The sequence below is a fragment of the Macaca fascicularis genome, chromosome 12 (assembly GCF_037993035.2).
Source record: "Macaca fascicularis isolate 582-1 chromosome 12, T2T-MFA8v1.1".
NCBI classification, from domain to species: domain Eukaryota; kingdom Metazoa; phylum Chordata; class Mammalia; order Primates; family Cercopithecidae; genus Macaca; species Macaca fascicularis.
The window spans coordinates 950,617-973,924 of record NC_088386.1 but is presented as its reverse complement, the minus strand read 5'-3'; the positions used below and the strand labels follow the sequence as shown (position 1 = coordinate 973,924).

At 48.5% G+C, this 23,308-nt stretch overlaps 1 long non-coding RNA gene across 5 annotated transcripts in view; it reads left to right on the top strand.

The window, feature by feature from the left end:
- The first annotated feature begins 859 nt into the window (after window positions 1–859).
- Window positions 860–23,308, top strand: part of LOC123571641 (uncharacterized) — a 117,345-nt gene continuing 94,896 nt past the window's right edge. For all 5 annotated transcript variants that reach the window (XR_012420996.1, XR_010579810.2, XR_010579812.2 and 2 more), the window contains exon 1: window positions 860–1,108. This is a non-coding gene — a long non-coding RNA (uncharacterized lncRNA). The remainder of the gene's footprint in view (window positions 1,109–23,308) is intronic.

Genomic DNA, 23,308 nt, shown 5'->3' with positions numbered 1-23,308 from the left:
GCTGGAGATCCAGCCCCTCTCCGTGTGCCGTTTTCTTTGAGTCCAAGGTAGGTTTGGCTCAGAGAAGAAAAGAGGCCTCCGGGTTAGGTGCCTCTGACTGCTTGCTTGTGAAATGTTTAATGATAAGGCGCCTTCCAAACTAATTTTACACATTGATAGTTGTAGCCTGAAGTATCACTGCAGTCATAAGAACAAGAAACAGCCCCATCAAGTAGGCAGAAAAAAGCCATAAAAGTTTAATAAAGTGCAAATAAAATGGTGTAAGAATGTACAGTGGGAAATGCCCTCAGTCCAGCCAGATTGGCTGTGGCGTCCTCCTGTAAATACATTTAGCCACGTGTGGCCCTGATCACAATCACTACTGTGAATTGTGATCCAGAATGTTCTTGGGGGCCGATGCCTGGACTATGCCAGCAGATGAGTCTGATTTGACGTCACGGTGGTGATTTGCTTAACACTGTCAGCTGAACTGAGGGGTGGCCACCCGTGCACTCGCCACGTGCAGCCGTTATTCTTGTGATGGAGTTGCACGGGGCGTGGCTTGTCCACCTGGGCTACTTAAAGTACCAGGAACCCAACCGCGGGTGGGTGCCTCCGGACATGGGAGCTGTCTTTTTTATCCAGGGCCCTCTGGCGCTGCAGACTGAGTCCACGGGGAGGCACCGGAGTGCTCTGCTGGGCCATGGAGGTCCCCGAGCAGGTGGTCACTCATTGCTTGTGGAGTGGTCCATGGCCTGTGAGTTTATTTCCCGGGTCTGTGTGGGTGAGGTTAACCAATTCACAGCTGGGCACTTACCCCTTACACAGGTGACACTAGTTAAAGTGGAATCTATATTAACTCACACGGGAATGTGTGAGGAGCTGGGAGGGTGGGGGAGGTTTAGCCTTAGCACTTAGAGCCTGGGCTCCTGACATTCTGTGTCCTCCTGTTGGAGGGCCATCAGGGCCGCTGTGGGTCCTGAAGACAGTAGGTGCCATATGGACCAGGGGATGCGGAAGCCTCTAGAGGCTGCGGGAGGCAAGGAGACGGTCGCTTCCCCAGAGCCAGCCCTGCCGACACCTCGACGTTAGCTGGTGGGACCTGTTTTGGACTCCAGCTTCCAGAAATGTGAGAAAATAAGTCAGTGTTTAGGGCGCTAAATTTGGGGTGATTTAGTGGAGAAATAGAAAACTAGCCCACAAAGGTGCACGCATTGAAATGTGCTCTGTCCAGGTGTTCACAGTGGTGTGAGGGGGATGGCATCAGGGTTCTGGGAACTGTGCAATTTTACTGAAGGAAGGGGGCTCGCCACGCCTTTCCTCATGTAACTGAAGGTATTTTTGCCTGCCACACTGCCCAGGAGACAGGGACTAGAATTCTGACTTTATTTCTTATGGGAACCAAGCCACAGTCAGAACACAGTGAGGGCTGAAACGAGCTTCCTACAGCCTGAACTGGGAAGAGGAATCGCAAGTAGTTTGTGTTTTTCTACACAGACCTGTCCTTTCAGGTTTTGTTAAATTTTGGAAAAAGGGAGAAGCCAGGCACACCTCGGCGAGGGACAGTGTTTCTGGAGGTGGCGCGGCTTCAGCCTTAATGTGGCCGTGTGGTTGGAAGGCTCAGAAACTGCCCTCCAAGGGCCCTCATCTATTCCTTATTGCACTAATACCTGGTTTACAGAAATCCACAGAAATTACAGTGCGGGAGGTCTCTGGTCCGGATGGGTTTGTGTGGACCGAGGTCACGGGGTGTTGTCCCAAGTGCTTATCCTGATCTGGCAGAGGCTCTGTTCCCAAATAATTATTCCACAGTTTCAGAGTCTATATCTGAGTGATAGTCTTTTAACTTTGTTGCATAAAAGGAAACAAAGTATGTCTTGAGGGTCTAAAAATCCATGTGGTAATCATGGCTGTAAACTCATACCTGGGGCTTTGGGATGGAGTGAAAACCACCATCACCTGGCACGGACGCTGAGTGCTATTTTTAGTGTGGTGGCCTGCTCGTGCCTTGAGCTCCATCTGCAGTGTGAGCAACAGCTGTGCATTTGAGAAATGTGGACAGGTCAGCTTGCTCCTCCAGGGGCCTGCGGGCATCCGGGTGAGGGGCCTGGGATGAGGCCACATCAGTGGGAAGGAGCTTGGTTGTGTCAGCAGATATGTCTGTCTCTACAGGCCCGCAAGCCAGCCAGAACCCAGTTTTCCTTTGGTCATCTAATGCCAGAAAAAAACCTGTTTCTTGGAGATTCTCGTAATTTATATTAATGAACCGTTTGACAGTACATAAAATGTTATAAATGCTTGAGGCTTTACAATTTGGCAGACGTGTAACTCACATGTCATTATATCAGACTGTTAAAGATATTTGTTTCACTTGAAGGTTTTTAGCATTTTATGTGCAAAGCAAATGCCGGTAGCATTTTGAAGGAGTATTTTGGAATTTTAAACAGTGGGACAGTGCTGGGTCTCTGGGATGCTGGTGAGGTGGACGTGACCTCAAGCTCTTGGAGCTTGCAAGCAGGATTCCTAAATTGTCACACCTGCAGTGCTGGAAGTCAAAGTGGATTTCTGTAAATGAGGTATTACTTCAATAAGAAACAGATGAGTGCCCTTGGAGGGCAGTTTCTGAGCCTCCCAGTCACCCCAGGAGGAAGCAGGGTGGGAGGCAGTTACCCACCAGAACCTGGACGGTGGATCATGTTTGCTGGCGGCCCTGCTTGGCAGGCCATTACGTGCAATAAGAAACAGGTGAGTGCCCTTGAGAGAGGTTTCTCAGCCCCCTTCAGAATCGCAAGTGGAAGATGCCCCAAGGTCGGAGGGTGGGAGTTTGGTTATCCACAGGAGCCTGGATGGTGGAGCTGGGTTTGCTGGTGGTCCTGCGTGGCAGGTCATTACATGCAATAAGGAACAGGTGACTGCCCTTGAGGGCGGTTTCTCGGCCTGCTTTGGAACTGAAAGTGGAAGACGCCCCAAAGTGAGGGGGTTGGTGGTCGGTTATCCAGTGGGGCCGGATTTGCTGGTGGCCGCTGCGTGGCAGGTCACTGCGTGGAGCGATGGGAGGTGAGTGGAGTGGGAATAGAGGATGCACCCTCCACAGCTGCTGCTGGGAGTTGGCTCTGGTAGCAGAAGGGGCATAGATAGAGGGATTCCCATCAGGGACAACACGACTGGGGTCCCACGTGTGCTGGACGCTGAGGTGTGACTATATGTAATCTGTCTGCACAGCCGTCCTGGTGAGTGGGTTCAGTTACCTTCCCATCTCACATTTGAGAAATCTCGGGGGCTCACATCACAGCTAGGTGGGTTGGAACTAATGTCTCAGGCAGGACGTTGGCCCCAGAGCCCAGATCTTACCCCCCTGCTCTTTTCAGTCCACCAAGCTTGTAGAGAGGGTTGTGTGGTGGTGGGTGGTGGCTGAGAAACCAACACAGTAGAAGGGGAGGAGGAACTAAACCAGGCAGGAGACACAGGCAGTGCTTGGGAGGTCTGCAGGGGGTCTGGGTGTGGGGGGCACCTCTGGGCCTGTGAATCCCATTCTGTGCTCCTGGCTTGCCCAACCTTGGCCCTCAGGCACTTGCTGCCTGCTTTAGGTGAAATCTCAGTCCCTTGTGTGGTGCGGGCATCTTTTCTCCCTGGCTTTGTCACTCCGTAAATCATGGAGTTTCAGTGGGGATGGCGGGGCGGATGGTGGTCCATGGAATTTGCCCTCCACCTCCCCATCCTTGTCCTGTCCTGTCTGGCCTGTTACCTGAATCTGTGTCTCTTCAGAGCCTGCAAATGAGTGGAGGCCACGGCAGCCTCTTGCTGACCGACTTCTCAAACTTGTTTATTCATCAGAATCGTGTTAAATACTGATTCCTAGGCACCCCCATTAGACTCTACACCTGCCTGGCATGGGTACTTTGGGGAAGGTACAGAGGGTTGCTGAGCTGTTCCAGGAGGGAATTTGCATTTGTAGAATGTCCACTGTGGTCTTTCCAGCACTCTACTTTCCACGCACACGTGACATTAAACCTGGAAGACCTCTGGGTGCTGTGCTGGTGAGGAAGCCTTGGCTGGATGAGGGGCTGCTGGGGCTCGGACTTGATTCCTGGGCTGGGGGCTGCGGGCTTATTCTCTTCAGTGGGTCTGCTGATGGGATGCCCTGAGAAGTCCTGCTGTGCACTCAGGAAAAGGTGCAGAGACAGGTTCAGGAAAGACAGACCATAGATTTAAAAATTCCTACTGGAAAATCTTTTATGAGCAAAGTAATTTGCATCTAACTGTAGACAATCATTGCTTGAATAATTGGTTTGTTTACAAAGTAGGTCCTATGAACAGATTAAAGTTTTCATTCATGCCTTATCTATAATGTAAATAGGAGCTATTACCGCAACCTAAATTAGCTTTAAATTTCGTATCAGATTGCAGTCCAGATTACAAACGGCTGCTTGATAATCTAATTGATAAAACAGGAATTTAGTGCTTGGAACCCAGAGTGAAGGGAACAGAACTGCTTTGGCTTCTCAAAAGCGTGTGACTGAGGGGTGACCTGGGGTGAAGAGAAGTGGCTGGAGTCATTACACTCGAGATGATCTGCCCCCGCCTTTCTCAGCTGTCTTCTGGACAAAACAAAAGGGGGATAAATGGAAAAATTAAGCACTGAGTTCGTCTATGCCCTGAGCTTGTCATACGGTCATTAATGGGCTGTATCTGTGAAGCCTCCATACAGGCACAAAGGAATTAGGCTAGAGTAAGGCGGCCGGCGACCTCTGGCGTCTGGACCGTGTGTCATTTCCTAAAGCCCTTTTGGGTGAAATGACAGTGGCAATGTCGTTTGGAGGAGTGTAATCTCACGTATGAGATGCAGATTTTAAATGATGCAGATTTTCCTGACCAAAGTCAGGAAGCTTGGTGGGAGTGGCTGTCTTCCAAGTGGTTTTCTGTGCTGCCATGGATGAGGCGTGGATGTGTCATCTGTTGGTGAGATCCACTGGTGAAGGGGCTAAGCAAACCATGGAGGTGGGGGGTGGGGGGTGTGAAGCTGCATCTCTTCTGGCATCCCAAGGAAATACATCTTGTAAAACTTGTGAATTTGACCCTGACCCTAACCCTGAGTGTTGAAGTCTGATGCAGTGTCTTGAGCCCTCTTCTGCGTTGAGGGTGAGTGACTGTAAATGACCGATTCCTCAGTGGTGAAAGTTCAAATGTAGCTTCCCTGAGGAAGCCAGACCTCGGTCACCCGTATCTCCATTGTAAACACTGCGGCCCTTACGCGGGTGGCTGCAAGTTTCCAGGCCTTCCTTGGAGAAGCAGCCGTGAGGTGCTTGATGATTTGATAACATCAGCCACCTTCTGTCTTCTGTCTAATCACGGTACAAATGATTCTCCTACAAGGAAATGGATCTGGTTTCTTCCCGAATCGTTGGAAGAAGCAGCCCGCCTAGGGACTCCACCGTCCTCTGCACTTTCACAGCGAAGCCTGTGTCTGTCTTCAGGTAGTGTCACGTGTGTCGTGGGAATCGCCTCCTTAATTCTTCCTGCATTTGATGGCTCGGGTAGCTCTGCCTGTTTCACCTGGGATGAGCAGCGGGTGGTCTCTGGCTGCTGTGGGACCAGGGCTTGAGTTTCACCCGGGACGAACAGCGGGTGTTCTCTGGCTGCTGTGGGACCAGGGCTTGTGTTTCACCCGGGATGAGCAGCTGGTGGTCTCTGGCTGCTGTGGGACTAGGGCTTGGGGGTGCATCATCACATCCGGTGGCCTGTCCAGGTGGGCATCATTGTCTTTTGCCTGTTGGCTGAGGCAGCTGTGATGCCATGGGGGTCATGCTTGTCAGGGCCAACCCAGTTCTTCCCGTGTACACCTCTCCTGCTGGAGTGCCTTTCCTTATGATGACTTGTTGAATTAGTGTGGAGAATGCAGAGAGGCTCTGGGCCTCTCTCTCCCATTCTTACTCCCTGGAGCTGTGATGCCTGACAAGGGAACCCATAGCCAGAGGCTCCTTTAAATTGAATTAGAATAAAGATTTGATTACATAGCTAAACACATTTGAAAAGAACTTCACAGATTAAATTCCAGATTCAACCCTTCAGGCCCAGTGGCCACGTTTCGGGGCTCATCAGCTGTAGGTGGCTGTTGTCTTTCTGTGTTGGCTGAGCAGATTGGGGCATTTCCAGTTCAGCAGGCAACTCTCTTGCATGGCTCTGCCTGTGGTGAGGGCACCTAGGCTGGAGAGCCTCGTGGGGATCCCTTAGGCCTCTGGCTGCAGCCAGGCTGCACGGTTCCTGTGCCCCGGGTCCTCTGCAGGCCCAGATGGATCCCACCACAGAGCCAGCGCTGCTAGACTTGGGTACTGTGTGCAGACAGCAGAGGGGCACGTCCGGGCCTTGCAGGGGCTGGGGTGACTGGCCTCCTTGGCCAGGCTCCTGTCTCCGAGTCTTCAGGGGAAATGCATCCACCATCCACCATCCACACCGTGCACCAGAGGAAAACTGCAGGCTTCTCTGTGGATGGTGAATTGAGATCATGCAGAGTGACTAGGTTTGGGCTCCTGACCAGCGTGGAACCTGATACGTTTAGGTGGAACCTGACATGCCTCCATGTGTACATGGCAAAGAGAATGCAGCATTGTCAGCTTGAATCCAGATGTGCTCCCGTTTTGAGGTGGAAGGTTCTGGGAGTATTGGCCATTGGTGATTGTGCTGCCATGGAGGACTTTGAATGCAGGCACTGGTTTGGGATAACCCTGGTTTCCTGGTCCTGTATGTGGGCATCCCTGAATATCCCGGACTGGAGGAAGGCAGGGCAGATGGGAGGGTGACAAGAGGTATCAGGTGTTTCCAGCTGTGGGGAGTGATGCCATCAGATGGCCGAGTCAGGATGGTGGTGGCCAGGGACCAAAGCAGGGGTGCGTGGAAATGCCATGTTTCCCGGAGCATGGGGAGGACCTCTTGAACTCTATTCCTGGGCAACAGTTCTTCCATTCTCAGGAATCTGTGCCATTGTAATTGAGTAGCAAATTCTGTAATTGCTCTAATTACTTACTGTTAAGTCCCCATCCCATTTACCATGAATTAGCAAGAGTGACAACAGTTTGCCTGGTCAAGCCTTACCAAGAAAAACCAGTGGACCTAGTTTTAGTTGCCTCCAGTTCCCTCCAAATCAGATTCCTTAGCGGCTTGTGTCCCCACACTTGCTGCAGTTCCTCCTGGGCCTGGCAGGCACATTCCAGACATTCACATCTCAGCTCAGATGCAGGCGTGCACATTATTTATAGAAAATCGCACCGCGCTGTGATCGGCTTGAGCTGACGTTCTCTAGGTGGGAGGCAGAGGTTCAAAAGGTCTAATGGGATGAAATTAGAAATATGAATTTTAAAAATTGACGTGTTTTAACTCTGTTCAGTGATTTTCTCTGAAATGAGAGACTATTTGCCGATGAGGCAGTCAGCCTGCAGCTCTCCTTAGATCTGTCCTAGACCTCGATGCCGTCCTTTGGCCTCTTCCTGGGTGTGGGGTGCTCTGCTTGAAGCAAAACCAAAGGAAAGAACGTGGTCTGCATCACTACTGCAGCCAGCTCAACGCGCACACCCACTGGGAGGGGGGTTTGATCACTTAACATTTTAAATGCATTTAACATTAAACCAGCAAGTCAGCCAGTGCTTTCTGTAAGCAAGCTGCCTGGCTCATGGGAACCTGACACTTGACTTTTCAGAAGACAAGTAAACATCTTAAGCTTGTTTTTCCACCTTCCCAGCTCATTGAAAAAAATATCTTATGCTTTCTATTTTCCTAACACACACACATGGAAGAGAAGTGCCATGAGGGCAGGGGCTCTTGTTTTCCCGGATCTGAGCCTGGCCCTCAAACACTAGCCGAATACTAACACGATATCCAGAGGCAGAAATGCAAATATCCACATGACTTCAAATACCCTAAGGATCTAACAGGCCGAGTGGCCCATGTAACTATGGTGTGCTGGGCCATTCAACTGGTGTCCAAATCCCTGTCCAAGTGAGCTCTTTAATTTCGAGACTTCTCAGACAGCTGTTGTTTTTTTTTGTTGTTCTGTTTTGTTTTCATTAAAGGGATGTTACAGTTATAATCAAGAATATCCCAGGCCGAGTGTGGTGGCTCGTGCCTGTAATCCCAGCAATTTGGGAGGCCAAGGTGAGCGAATCACCTGAGGTCAGGAGTTCTGGCCAACATGTTGAAACCCCGTCTCTACTAATACAAAAATGAACCTGCCATGGTGGCAGGCACTTATAATCCCAGCTACTCAGGAGGCTAGGCAGGAGAAGGGCATGAACCAAGAGGTGAGGCTGCAGTGAGCCAAGATTGCGCTACTGCATTCCAGCCTGGGCAACACAGCAAGACTGTCTCAAAAAAATAAAAATAAACCAATACTCCCAGTTAGTTCTTCACCAACGTCAGATACATCAGTTTAAAGAAAAATATGAAAGCATGTTTTAAAATTTCAGTGTTGAATTTAACCATATCTTTTAAGAAGATATGAAGATAGAAGTTCCCCAAGGATCAGGGGAGAAAAAAGCAGTTAAGAAAATGTTAAAACCTCAGGAGAAAAACAAGTATGGGTTAAGACCTCAAGACAAAACTTTTTCTTTGCACTTTGATTTCAAAAGAACAGAGATGCCCAAATTATGAACTCTCCCATCTGCATTTTATATTCATCTGTGTCCTTGAAAGGCTGGAGATGGGATCCCAGGTTCCAAAGTGCCTGGCCATGGCTCACATCGGGCTGCATCTTTCACAGCCGTTTACTCCCCTGACTGTGCCTAGAGAGCTCTGTGGCCCAATTTACAAAAAAAAGGCCCTAATTTACTCAGGTTCATCACTTTGAGCAGAGTCTCAAGAAATGAGACAAATATTGACACTCCACAGAAGCAAGTACTCTTTTCTAAAAAGTCATGTGGATATTTGCATTTCTGCCTCTGGATATCGTGTTAGTATTCGGCTAGTGTTTGAGGGCCAGGCTCAGATCCGGGAAAACAAGAGCCCCTGCCCTCACGGCACTTCTCTTCCATGTGTGTGTGTTAGGAAAATAGAAAGCATAAGATATTTTTTTCAATGAGCTGGGAAGATGGAAAAACAAGCTCAAGATGTTTACTTGTTCAGAAGAAGGGAAGTGTAAGGAACACTCAGCTTTGCTGCTGCTGAAGGAGGCCCCTGGTGGAGGCTGTTTCAGAGGTGGGGTTTCTCTGAGAAAGGTGGTAAGAGGCAAATAGGATGCCCCATCTGGTTTGCCAGAGATGGGAAAGTTAGTATCTCCAAAACAGCCTCAGCATTCTGGCAAAGCTTTGGAAAACCAGCTAGGGTGTGGGACCTTGTTGGCCGCTGGGTAGAAGGAAAACATTGCTGGTCCTGAGGACTGTACTGTTCTTCCACTGCTATAAAGAACTATCTGAGGCTGGGTAATAAGGAAAAAAAGGTTTAATCGGCATAGAGTTCTGTGGGTTGTACAGGCTTCTACATCTGGGGAAACTTACAATCAGACTGGAAGGTGAAGGGGAGGCCGGCATGTCTTCACATGGCTGGAAGGGGAGAGAGATTGAAGGGGAAGGTGCCATACACCTCCAGACAACCAGATCTCAGGAGAACTAGCATGAGGACAGCACTTGGGGGATCGTGCTAAACCATTAGAAACCACCCCCATGAGTCAATCACCTCCCACCAGGGCTCTCCTCCAACACAGGGTTAGAGTTCAGCATGAGATTTGGGTGGGGACACACAGCCACACCATGTCAGGCTTCCCATTCTTCTCCTGCACGTGCTTTGCAAATGGTTCTGTCATTGGTTTTTGTTTCTGTTGATACATAATATATGTACATATTTTCAGAGTGCATGTGATACCTTGATTCACCCCTATATTGATGAAATCTGTGTACTTGGGATGTCTTTCACTTTAAATAGTTTCTTTTCCTTGTGCTGGTTATGTGAAGTTATTCTCTCCTAGCTGTTTTGAAATCCACAGTAGATGACCCATTGCCATCCCCCTGCTGATTTATCAATAGTAGGTCTCGTGTTCCCATTAGGCTGTGTGTTTGTGCCCGTTACCAGCATCTGCCCATCCTGCTTATGAGTGGGCTCTGCTGGGCCCTGTTGACCACCTACTCTTGGCCTCTATGAGATCTGCTCTCAGCTCCTGCTTATGAGTGAGAACATGCGCTGTTTCCTTGCTTGGCTCGTTTGCTTAACGTAATGTCCTCCAACTCCATCCATGCTGCCGCGGATGACAGGGCTCTCCGCTGTGTGGTGGAGTATTGGTCGTGTATATGTTCGGGCCACGTTCCCTTCATCCCCTGTTGACGGGCACTCAGGTGATTCCAGACCTTGGCTGCTGTGGATGGAAGCTGAGAGCAGTCACTGGCTTTATACTCGGGGGATGTGAGCCACTTTGATGTTCTCAAGCAGCCTATCCCCGAAGCCCTCGGTAGAATGCCGCATTCGTTTGTACCCATGGCTTCTTCCACTAGGATGAACAGCTGGGAAGGGGCTTTGAGTGAATGCTTGGGTTTCTGTCTTTAATTGATACCAAGCTGAACTGGCCAAGCAGGGGTCCCAGTGACCCTGGACACTACCTCACATAAGGTCCAAAGATGCAGTTAGGTTCTTTTTTTTAACTTAAAAAGAAATGCTTTTGACCTAGTTAAGCTATAGCATTATCAGTTAGAGTTTTTCATATTGGAAAGGTGTGTATTTTATTTTCTAAGAAGGAAAGAAATCCTGTTAAATACTCTAACCACAGATTAAATCATGTCAAGGAAAGAGGTACTATTTTGGGGGAAAATTACCCCTTCGTGTCAAAGATCAAGGAGGTGACTTACGTTGTTTAATTGAATTAATTATGAAATCTTAAGTCGTTTTAAGATGAGCTGTGGATGCTGCAAGACATGAGACTGATACTGATTTAATGTCAGCCCTGGCAGAATGTGGCTAATATTTAAAGCTTGCTCTCGTATTGCTTGATAGATTGTAAGTTAATGTAAAGATCTGTTTGATGCTTTTATTTTACAAAATATTATTGAGAAAAAGTTTGACAGCCAAGGAACCGCCTTCAACCAATTTCTTCCTAATTTCTATCACCAGAAAAATTTGTCCTGTTAATTCCAGAATTTACTTTTGGAAAGTTCCCGTAAGGAGAGCAGAGGTATTGGTGGTTGAATGATGACTTGAATTTAGGTGAAGATCGTTAAATATTTCATAGTCATGTTTGTCTTGGTGGTTTTAGCAATTTTATATTAAATTTAGAACTGTGAGTCAAACCAAATGTGTTCTTTTGCTTTTGTGATACTCCTTTGTATGACTATACTGGTAAAGAATGATAAAAATCTGTATAGGATATTTTTTCTGTGTAGATATTAGGATTTTTAGGGGAACAAATTAATCATTCTTCTAATATACACTGTACTGTGTGTTGGGTCCTTTGTATATTAGTTGAATCACTCTAATGAGGACCACTTGAAAGTCTGTTTCTATACAAGGTCTTTTATATGTTGACTTGTGTTATGCAAAATCATTCATCCTCTAAGAAGACTAAGCAATGGGTTGGAGGAGAGATTTAATCACCCATTAGGTCTACTTCGAATGCCCAGAATTGAATGCAAGTACTAATTATGTTTTTGAAGTGGTGTGTGTGTGTGTGGTGGACTCCTTTTTAGGTCACGGGAGGGAGGTAAAGCAAAGATGAGATTTGCTGATGAACATTTGTGCATATGCTAGTGGAGAAGTCATATGACTTGACTGCACCTGCGTACTCTGATTTTGGTTTCATTAGTGTCCGTAGCCACAAGCCTCAGCCGCCTCTGGGACCCACCCTGAGAGGCCGTGGTGAGGGTTATTACAGAGTCGTGTGTCTTAGTGAATGGCACAAACGGCCTTGTAGGCCTACTTTGGCTTTGTTTGAACCTCTAGATTGTTAAACTAAGTTTAACATTTTGAGGATTATAAATTGTGATTCTTGTCTAAGAAGAGGTTTCTGTTGTCTCTGAAGACAGGAGCCCCAATACAGATGGTCCCTGGCTCCCAACGGTTACATTTGTGATTTTTTTTTCAACCTTGTGATGGTGTGAACTAGTCACACTCAGTGCATTGTTTGGCCCAAGATGGGCTGCCTCTGGATGAACCTGTTGTAAGTTGAAACTATTATGTCAAATGCACTTTTTATTTAGGATATTTTCAGCTTACGCTGGGTTTATTGGAACAGTTTCATGCCATGGTAAGTCAGGGAGCATATGTGCTCATAAAAGTAGAGACGATCTCAGATACCATGAGATATAATGCCTCTGATATTACAGAGACACGATGAAAACAATCAAGTGGGACTTGGAAGCCTTGGAGGGACTCACATGGGCGGCTCCTGGAATGCAAACGTGAGCGCCACTGGCTTCTGGATGTGACATTTGTGCCTTCTGCTTAGCCCAGTGTGTTATCGGCTGCTCTCGAGGGCAGAGAGGTCCAGCGTTCCTGTGTTTAGGTGTTTGAGCTGCCTTAAGAGGCTAGGTCAATTCTCACTGGTGTCTTCAGGGCTTTAGGTCTTCTGAACAAGCAGGAGGAAGGGCGACTTTGTAGAGCTCTGGAAATCTCAACGGACTTCAGGGCCATCCCCCTTGGCAGGAGAGAGCCCCACTAGAGGCGAGCAGCGTGCCGTGCATGCCTGTGGTGGGCCCAGGCATGTACGGACGTTGTGAGGGCCACAGGACACAGATCGGTCTTGGTTCACAACTGGTGTCGATGGCTACACAGCATTTCTGCCAGGTACATGAGTGCGGGGACTTGGGTTTTGGGGTGTGCATCCTGGTTGCCTAGTTGCTTGGAAGACCCCTATTCAGACCCCAGCCTGAGTCACCGCGACAGGCCTCCTGCTTCACACGCCACACGGAAGCCGTGGCATCGGTCACTGACGCCCACCAGGTGTCAGATGTGCGTGTGTATCTTCCCTGGTCTCGGGATGGGTCTTGTTTTGAGGTTATAGTCAACGTTCTTTAAGAGGGGTTTTGGATTTTTTATGTTGTTTGCAAGGAGGCATCAGGGAGTGCTTGAGCAGTGAGATCCCCTTTCCAACCAATGCAATTTCAGATCACAGCAGGTAATTAGGGCAGCGGAGCTGTGGGATCACCTTTCCAACCAATGAGAAATCAGATCACAGTAGGTAATTAGGGCAGCGGGGCGGGTGGCAGAACCCTGAACTGTGGCTGTTTCTGGTGTCTTGCCCCACGGACAGAGCATGCTGGGGCCTCCGTGGTCCTCTGTGGGGTGAGTGGAGCGCGTGAGCTGGGTGCTGCTGGGCTGTGGCTGGCTCCCCAGCCCGGAGTTTATGCAGGACTCGTTCTTAAGACAACTTGGAACTCAGAAAGCAGCACGAGGAGAACGGGTTTGTGCGTTTCTGGATCCTTGGTGCTTCCCAGTCTCAGACGCTGTGCAGGCTCTGAGGGGTCTCGCCGGGAAGACTTGCACAGTCGGCCCCCAGGATGGAGTGGGGCTGCAGCGGGTCTTGCAGGAGCTGGAAGTGGGGGTGAGTTTCTCGCAAGTGGGACCCTTCAAATGGGCCCGGCAGGATGCCTCCGTGGAAATGGTGCCACCTAACGCAGGGCTGCGGCCAGCAGGGTCTGAAAGGCTACAGCGGGCTCTGTTTCTGCTCTTTCGAGATTCTCTGCACGGTTTTCCTTGGTTTTTGTCTGTTTGGAGGACGCTTCCCCCTTTCTTGCGCTTACCTAGCCTTCTGAGCTTCCTTGTTGAGTATGACAAAGCCCTGAGGAGGCATTGTTATCGCATAATTGTGTTATCCTGGTGGCTGGATAAATGACCTGCAAATGTGGGTGAGTCAGTAGCTCTAAGGGTGTTCAATATGCAAGTCAGAGGTGGGAAGGAAATGTTCAGGCAGGCATCAGAGGATCTGTTCTCTGCTTCACACTGGGGCCCTGGTTTGCTGACAGTCTTCACACTCAATCCAAAATGGGGATAATGAAGTCTCACGGATTCGGCTTCAGCTGAGAGCTGCCTCCAGCACAGTCTTGTGTGAGTAACAGTTGATAGGTTTGGTGCAAAGGGCGGGCGTCAGTTAATCTTATTTGTGGTGGTGCTTATAGTGGGTTGTCCGTAAGGAATGTAGACTTTATTAGCTTTGGCAAGGGAATCCTGAGTGATAAATTGGAAGACTGTTTCAGGAAATTCTGGAACCTGCAGTGAATCTGGAATCTGTATGAAATTGAGATTTGGATTCTCACGATTTCCTAATGCTACCCCGAAACCCAGTAGTTGAGACAGTCGTAGAGCTTCAGTTGTGCTGCCCCGGTTCCCCATTTTAAAAGGAACACATTGCTTTCATCTAGAATGTTCTGAGCTCTGAGTGCTGCCGGCAGAGTGACCAGCTCTCTGCATCAGAGGGGAAGCCAGGGCTGCGCTCACGGCGTCGCGACAGCTGGGAGCTGACCCTGGACCTCAGGCACGTGTGATGCTGACCATTTTCTGTAAACTCCAAGGGTGTAGTGGTCTCCTTGGCCCTTTACAGTCTTCTGAAGCTTTTGATGTGTCTGCACTTTATAGAATTTTCAGAAGTAGACAGCATTTTCCCACACCCTTGGGCTGAGTTTCGTCAGAGGCTGGTGTGTGGGAAGCACCACACCCACATTCTGACAGGGAAGACGCTGGTGCCCAACTGAGGTCAGAGTGGAAATTTGTTCTTCCTTCCCTCCAGTCTGGTCCAGCTGCTCCCTGCTTGGCCAGAAGAAAATCATGCTTATCCAAGTCGTAGGCAAACCCCCGAAGTCAAACATTTGTCTTTTTTCTTTAATATGCCCATTTAGTTTATATGGGATGATAGAGAAATGTCTTTTAGAGGAAAATTAATTTCCTTAATTACAGAGAACTTTTTGGATAAAAACTGCAATCAGGAGGCTATTTTGTAATAAGATCTAGTTAAATACTACAGTGGAAAGCTCTTTATATTTGATCTTAAACTTGGGCCCTGTGTGCGTGTCTGCACGCTCGTGCTCATGACGCCAGAGGCAGATGTGAACTACAGGCACAGTACATAATTTCTGGTTGCTTTTTTGAAAGTCTTATCGCCTGGCCTCTCCGACTCAAATGTTGAGTTACGTTGATTCTGTTCAGAATGTTCATCCCTCCCTCTAGGGTCCAGTTGTCTTTCAGGGAGGAACCGTCTTCCTCATCTCTGTCTCCTACAGTATTGTATATTTAATAGTCAAATATTTATAGGTTACATGGGTACATGGGTGACTGATCTGTTCATTAGGAGGAAAACAATGCCAATTTTCACATCATTAGAATGGACTTGTTAAATGATTGTTAGTATAATGAAGTTTCCATGGCAAAAGAGGCTTTGCAGATGTGAGTGTAACGGACAGTGAGATGGGGGAGGACCCTGGGTTGTCCAGGTGGGTGCAGTGTTTTCACATGTGCCTTGATGAGAGGGAGTACGAGGGTCTGCCTCAGAGGAGGAGACCTGAGGACCAGATAGAGGCCAGAGGGCTGTGGGGCTGAGGGCGAGGGTGGGGCAGGGGCAGGGGCCGGAGGGGTGCAGGGCTGAGGCCGGGGCAGTGGTAGGAGGGGTGTGGGGCTGTGAGTCAAGCTGAATGGTGGCCTCTATGAATTGGGAGACTCCAGGCAGGAATACAAGCTACTGACCCCTTGACTTCAGCCCTGGGACTCCTGACTTCCAGGGCTCAGGGGAGGTTTGCATTTGTGGTAATTTGTTGCAGCAGCAATAGGAAGCGAATGCATTGTATCTGTTCTTCACCTCCAAACCTTTGAAAAGTAACCCTGTTGTATTGGCCTTTTGTGTGCCCTAAATTCTAATGAGATGGTTTGTAGGAAATAATGGACACAAACGATGGCAGAACAAAAAGTTGGACAGAAGCAGTGTCTTCTGTGGTTCTGTAGTTTGGGTCTGGGAAGTTAGATTTCGGTCAGAGTGTGTGGTCTTGTTCAGCGTATACCTGGAGTACTTGTTCAGAGCTCCTGGGGGAGTGGTCTTTAACACTGTTAGCATTAAAACTCCAAGCACATCAGGGCCAGAGTTCCTGAGTCAGTGTTAGGCCACCTTTGAATAAGAGTTGGCATGTAGAATGTGCCCACTTTACTAGTATGAAGCAGCAAAATATTTTATTCTATTTTATTTTTTTAAATTTTTATTATTTTTTTTTTTTTGCTATTTCACAAGTATTTTATTTAATTATTGAAACATTCTAAGTTATTGTGTGGTTTTTTTTTACGGAAATATGCTATGGGCTTGTCATATTTCTTTATAACCCAACTATTATGAAGGCATAATCCTTGATATGCCTTTTTATTTTTTATTTTTTGAGATGGAGTCTCGTTCTGTCACCCAGACTGGAGTACAGTGGCGAGGCGTTGGCTCACTGCAACCTCCACTGCCTGTGCTCAAGTGATTCTCCTGCTTCAGCCTCCAAATTGTATGATTTATTTTCCTGTTTTATATACTTAGTATGTGAAAACTCTGCAAACTTTATTAATACAAATGACATGCCAGAACTTAGGAGAATCTGGCATTTTCCCATGCAAATTAGTAGTGATGTGGAATTCCTGGGCTGGTTTGGTTTTATAAGACATGGGGCAGATTCTTTGCATAATGTCTGTGGAGCTAACGTTGTTAATCACCCAGCACTCTTACCTCCCCCAACAGCTCAGGTGAGGGGGGTGTTACCCCCACTGTCGTGATGAGAGGCAGGAGACTGAGGCTTAGATGAGCAGGTGACACATTACTGTCCAGCCCCACCCACCCTGTAGTTTCCTGCCATGGCTCAGCTATCTTCCTGCAAGAAAGGACAGACACCCTGGTGCTGGGTAGAATTCCTTGTGAACCCCTTTCCATCCTCCAGGGAGTTCTTGCTTTACAGTGGTGGCTCATGGGGAGTCCTCTGGCCCACTGAGAAAGTGACTCATGTTGTGACATTACTGTCTCTGTCCGGCTGCTGTCGATTGGGTGATTTGTAAAGGGACATTTATTGCTCACAGCTCTGGAAGCTGGAAAGTCCAAGGTCAAGGCAGTCCAAGGTCAAGGCATCTGCAGATCTGGTGCCCCAGGGCCTGTGGCTCACAGACGGCAGCATCTCGCCGGGTCTTGCGTGGCAGCGGTCGTCTCATCAGAACTCACGTGGTGGAGGAGCAGGAGGGCTCCTCCAGGCCTCCCAACAAGGACACCAAGCCCAGTCCTGAGAGCAGGACCTCCCAAAGGCCCCACCTGTTAATGTATCCCGTCGGAGATGGTTTCAGCATGAGGTTTTGGGGACATTCAGGCCAGAGCCATTGCTCTGCTGTGGTGTTAGGGCTGCATGGCGTCATTACTGCAGCAGAGCCACAGCTTCTTATCTGCATTTGCTACAAGAGGAAGACGCAGGTGCCTGTGCAATTTGCGGTTCGGTGCAAGAAGTGGAGACCCTCTGGGAATCTTAGCAGGAGGAACTTAAGGGCTTTGAGAACTGACACCTTAGGACTGTAGTCTTCTTCAGACTGTAAAAACCTTGGTGTGTGACAATACTGAACATTGCCTGAGCCCTGTGATCCTGTAAAACAGTGATGGTTAAGACATTCCCCCTCCCCACCACTGTGCCTCCACTTTTACTGCAAGAAGCCCCTTCCCATGTGGCTTAGGCTGACTGGCGGATGACCATTTACCGAGGACAAGGCCAGATACAGGCCTTCAAACCCCCCTTCTCTGCCTTATAAGTGATTAGCTAAACTGCCTGTTCCCACTAATCAATCACCTCCCACCTTGAAATGGTTCTTCGTGGTGCAGTTGCGACTAGGAGGGTGGACTTGTCTTTGACTGTCACCTTCCACAGAGGACAGTTAGGTTGGGCAGGAAAGAATTCTCTGCTACAGGTCTGCATTCCAGGCTGTTTCCAGAAGTGGGAATTCTGGTGTCCTGGAGTCTGGGAATGAATTTCTAGTGTCCCAGCTTCAGGTGGAGTTGAAATTGAGTGAGGCAACCCACCACACCCATCTGGAGCCAGGAACTAGAGCCATTTTTAAAGTGGCAGTTTCTCCATAAGATTACCCAAAAAAATGCGCTCAGCATGTTTCTTTCTCATATGCATTTGGCCATCTAAAATGGGAATGGTGGTTTTTTGAAGCATGGATGTAGTTTTAAATTTTGAGTATTGTAAACCTTAATGTAGCTTCTTAAAATGTTTGCTTGCTTATCTGGAGATTTACTAAACCTTTGGAGTGGTAATAATGAGTTGATCTATATGACTTTGCTTTCTAGGATGCAATGAAAGTACTCTAATTAAAACGTCTGCAGTTGGGTCAGCAGGCGATTGGCCAAAACAAATTCTGCTTTTTGGGTTTCTTTAACCAAACAAGCGAGTAGAGTGTAGGCTGAAGTGGCAAATTCATTTCAGAGCACGCCAGAGCCCTCAGTGATTGAGCAGCCTTCTCAGGTGAACGTGGAACGTGCCGTGAGTCTTGGCAAGCCTGGCTACTGATGTGTGCACGTGACACCACAGAGCCACATCTAGGAAGATGTGGTTTCTGTAACAAGTTTTGGAAAACCAAAGTTCAACCTAATTATCCAACTTTGTTACAGAAAAAGCTTAGACCAGATGGCCAAAGACCTGATTGTTTCATAGTTGAGACATGGTTATAAAATTGCCCTTACTTGGTTCCAATCAGTGTTGGTCCACAGTGATACGCCTCCAACCTCACTGAATAGTTTGGAGACTGATACGAGACTGAAAATCTCCTTAAGGTGAAAAGGTCTCTGGGGCACCCGGGAATATCCGCACACCCGTGGCCATTCTCCTTTACGGTGGAAAGGACGGCTGGGTCACGCGGGAGCATCCGCACACTCTTGGCCATCCTCTTTAAGACGGAAAGGGCTGCTGGGGTGCTCCGCAATATCTGCACACTCGCGGCCATTGTGGCTGTCCCCCTTTCTGCTCAGTCACCCCTGTGTTCCCGCATTTAGGCTTTGGGACACTCATGAACAGCTCATCCCCTGGGCTGGTGAGGAAGGAGTGGGCGGTTGTTCTGAGGCTCTGTCACTGTCTGCCCTGTCATGAGCTGGGCAAGGCAGTGGCAGTGACCCTGGAGGAGTCTGGTCAGTGAGGGCTCCGGCAGGAAGTGCCGAGGCTTGAGGTGGCTCTGCCAGTCGTAACCCAATGTCTTCCCTCTTATTTCCATGATTCCTTCTAGTTCCGCACCTTGCACTGCAGAGTCTCTGTGTGTCTATAAATACACATGAGTTACGATACAGGTGTCTCTTTCCCCTCTGTCTGGGGCTGGGCCCAGGGAGTGAAGTGCAAGACCCCCTTACTGCTGGATGCCCACCAGCACGAGGCACTGCCTGCCCTGCTGACGAATGCCTACAGCGAGTCCTGGAAGCCTCCTTCTGAGCACCTGGCCTGTTGACACTGTATACGGGAGACCACTGAGCTCCCCTTGCCCCACCCTGAGCAGAGACTGGGGAGGCGGCGGCAGCACTGCCCCCATGGTGCATCCTTGGTGCATGGAGGAAAGTCTGTTTATGCTTAAAACACAGTCCATCCTCTCAAAAGCAGGGTGACAACCACATTTACTTCTGGAATCTTAAAAAAGGGCCCGTCTCTTTGAGAGAAGAACGTGGCATGTATGTGTGTACCTCCTTTGTTTTTTTTTGAGACAGTTTCCCTCTGTCACCCAGGGTGGAGTGCGGTGGTGCGATCTCAGCTCACTGCAAGCTCCTCTGCCTCCCGGGTTCATGCAATCCTCCAGTCTCAGCCTCCCAAGTAGCTGGGACTACAGGCACCCGCCACACTTGGCTAATTGTTTGTATTTTTAGTAGAAACGGGGTTTCACCGTGTTAGCCAGGATGGTCTCGGTTTCCTGACCTTGTGATCTGCCCACCTCGGCCTCCCAAAGTGCTGGGATTATAGATGTGAGCCACCGCGCCGAGCCGTATGTGTGTACCTCTTTACAAGTCTTGCCTGACCTTTGCATTTAAAAATTATTGAAAAACTTAAGGATGTAACTGACAAGAACTTTATAGGTTTCTCCAAGTAAAAATTTGGAAAAGTTAAGTGAACCCATAATGTGTTTTATTTCTATGAGTCCCACACTTGGATTTTTAAATGTGGGCAAAACATCTGTATGTTCTTCAGCCTGATTTCCGTGGAATCGTGAATGAAACGTGCTGAAGTTGCCGTGCGGATTTTGTTATGTGGCGGTGACAAGTGGGGCTGGTCATTAAACAACTGGAGGGATCCCTGTCCTTTCTGTGCTCCTGTTGGACACTAGGCACGTGCTTGGGTGTTTTCTGTGTATGGACAAGATGAGGACAGAATTTCCAGATTCATACGGTGGTATCTTCTCCCTTTTCTGTTAAAACGTGTCTTCTGCTGCTTCTACATAGACCAAGTGTTTCTTTCTCTTGCCTGTCTACATAAACACTGTTTAACAAAAGCTGTATTGTAGACATGTGAAGCTGAATTCCACATGATAAAGCAGATGGAGATGACTGAGTATACTGTTTTGTGGAAGGAAGGTTTAAAATGATTTTTAGCTTTTTCCCTGAAATAGGGAATACTTTTAACTTTTTCCCTGAGATAGGGAATAATGAAATGGGAAAATAATTAAATTTTCCCATGTAATTGTTAGATTATATTTAATTATTAGATTATTCATTTATTGCAAGGGAAAAAGGAACTAGATCACCCCTTGTACCCAAATGAAAATTTAAAGGGTATGGGCGAGTTCATTTGAACTCCTTTAATTTGTTTTTGTTTGTTTGTTTTTGACAGTCTCACTCTGTTTCTCAGGCTGGGTGCAGTAGTGCAATGACAGCTCACTGCAACCCCAACCTTCTAGGCTCAAGTGATTCTCCTGCCTCAGCCTCCCCAACTGCTGGGATTTACAGGCGTTAACCACCACACACAGCTTATCACCTCTTGGAGACTAGCTTTGAGTTTGGGCATTCACTGAACTATATTTTGGTTAATTCTCAAAGTTTGTCACTGTTTATCTTTAATTTGCTAAAAATCTATATGTATTGTAAAATGCGTTACATTTCCTTAGCATTCACGGATTCCCTGTTAGTGGGGCAGAGACACAGAAGGGCAGAAGGCGTTCGGACATCCTCAGGGTTGCTGTTGAGTCCTTGCCCCGAACACACTGGAGCTCTGTGGCCCCACGGGGGTCCTCTGTCCACTGAGGGGGCCGGGTTACCTGGAAGGTCCCTCCAGCCTCTGCAATTTTGCCCTTTTCAGGTTAACATCTCATCGTTGTCCTGGACAGCACTGTCTTTCGTTCACTGACCCACGAGTGAACAGCTGGTCAGTGGCCAGTGCTGCTTCCTTCAGCTGGGAGGTGGTGATGTGATAACACTTCTGTGGAATTTGGTTCTTGGTGTATTAAGGGTTCAGTTGTATGTTTCTTTTTAATCTGCACCTCTGAATTGATCTTTTGATTACAAAGAGATTGCTTACTGGATTTGTTTCTGAATATTTCGTGGATAACAGGAGAACCTTGCTTATCTGTGTGTTCATTTAATGTGTTTTTGCCAGGCATTTATATGGGTGTGTTAGCCCTCAGCCCACTTTCTGTGTGTGGTGGAGTCATTGAAATCATTTATGTGAAGTCTCTCTTCTATTAAGGCCAGAGGACGTGGGGTGGTGTCTCCCTAAACTAGGGGGAAATGGCATTGTTCTGCCCTCTTCCCTGGGAACGCGGGTGTTTCCAGGTCTCTGAACTTGGCTCCCACACTGGGAGAGTGGCCGTGGCTTCTGGAGCCCGTTTTGTGCAGGACTGACTCCTTCACTTGCTTTATTCCCCACCGTCTTTGCTGCTTTATGACGCAGGGATGAGGGAGTTGGGCCCGGGGGTCTTGCCTGTGCCTGAAGGGCCCGATGAAGAAAACTCCTCATGGGAAGGATGTTCCTTGAGGGCAGCTTTTGGAGTCTTTTCCTACTTTTAACTGAGAAGCAGCTATTCACATGATTCTATTCTGCTGGTGTGTTTCAAAATAATTGGTGTAGAGTTGCGAAGATGTCCGAGACACCCATGATCCACTCCGGGCCAGTGCCGGGCATTGTGCTCAGATGCCTTCAGACCACATTCACATGCCAAAGATTCTTGCTTGGTTATTCTCACACTTATGAGAATCTAAAACGCGAGCCACGGTATGGATTTTCTCTTGAGCCCCCCTGACTTTGCCTTGTATTTTGGGCATGAATGACTTCATCAAGGGGAAAGAATTTGAGGAAGGAGCCTCTGAGGCTAGGAGGGGGTGGGAAGGGGCGGGGGGAAGAGGAGGGAAAAGGAGCTGTAGAGAGAAGAGCCAGGCTGGGGCTGGGGCATCTCCCCATGATGCTCCCCCACCCCTGGCGCGAGGCCCCAGGGACTGACGGATTTTCCCACAGGAAATGTGTATGATTGCGTGTCTGTTTTGTGGGCTGGCCATTTGGATTGAGGGAATGTCTGTGTTGTGATTCCTTATTGATTCGAAGGTTGGTAAGGTTTGTGCTCAATACAGGGGTCTCTTGGTGCGATGGGAAATGTGATCGCAGCCGCCTTCAGGGTGGGGAGAGCCCTCGAGGTCCTCAGTGGTGGCCGGTGTCGGCCTTTGCCTCCCTGAGTGAGCTGCCCTCAGGGTGGGAAGGGAGGTCCTCGGTGGTGGCCACTGTTGGCCTTCGCCTCCCTGGGTGAGTGCTGCTCCATCCCCGGCTCTCCGACTCCTTGCCTGGCACCTTCCTCGTTGGAGGCCGTGATCCATCAACTTTGTCCACGCGTGTCCTGCAGACTAGTGCTGACTGCAGGTTCAGGAGTGGTCAGAGGAGACCAGAGGAGGCCCTCGTGATGCGAAGCTAAACGTTTAATGATGGCGCTGTTGAGTGCATGAGCCGCGTCAGCCCAAGAGTCTGGGTAAGAGGGAACCGCGGGGTGGAGGGAAGACTGGACAGATGGGTGCTTTCCTCGGCCCCTGGGAGCACGGCCAGGTCCACGCTCAGACCTCCTGGTTTCTCCCATATTTCCATAAATAGCAAGAGAAGGACTTGGGGCACCCAGGGACCTCAGGGGTATAAGATGTGTCCTCGCGTGGCCCCAGCTGTGGCCAGTGACGTTATTCTCTTTAACCTCAGGCTTATTTTCTATAAAAACACAAAGGGACAGAAGTAGTTCAAGGGCCTCTAAAGACTTACGTAATTGTTAATAGGCCTAATTTTATGCTTTCTTATGTATTAAGAGCAAATCATGAAACAAACTCATTTCTGTTTGAAGAAATCTTTACTGCTCTCATTTTTGTGGCAAGCAGCGTTGATTCTTTGCTTAGTGAGCGTTGGTGCCCTCCTGCCCAGTGCTGCTGCCTGGCGTGTCCTCG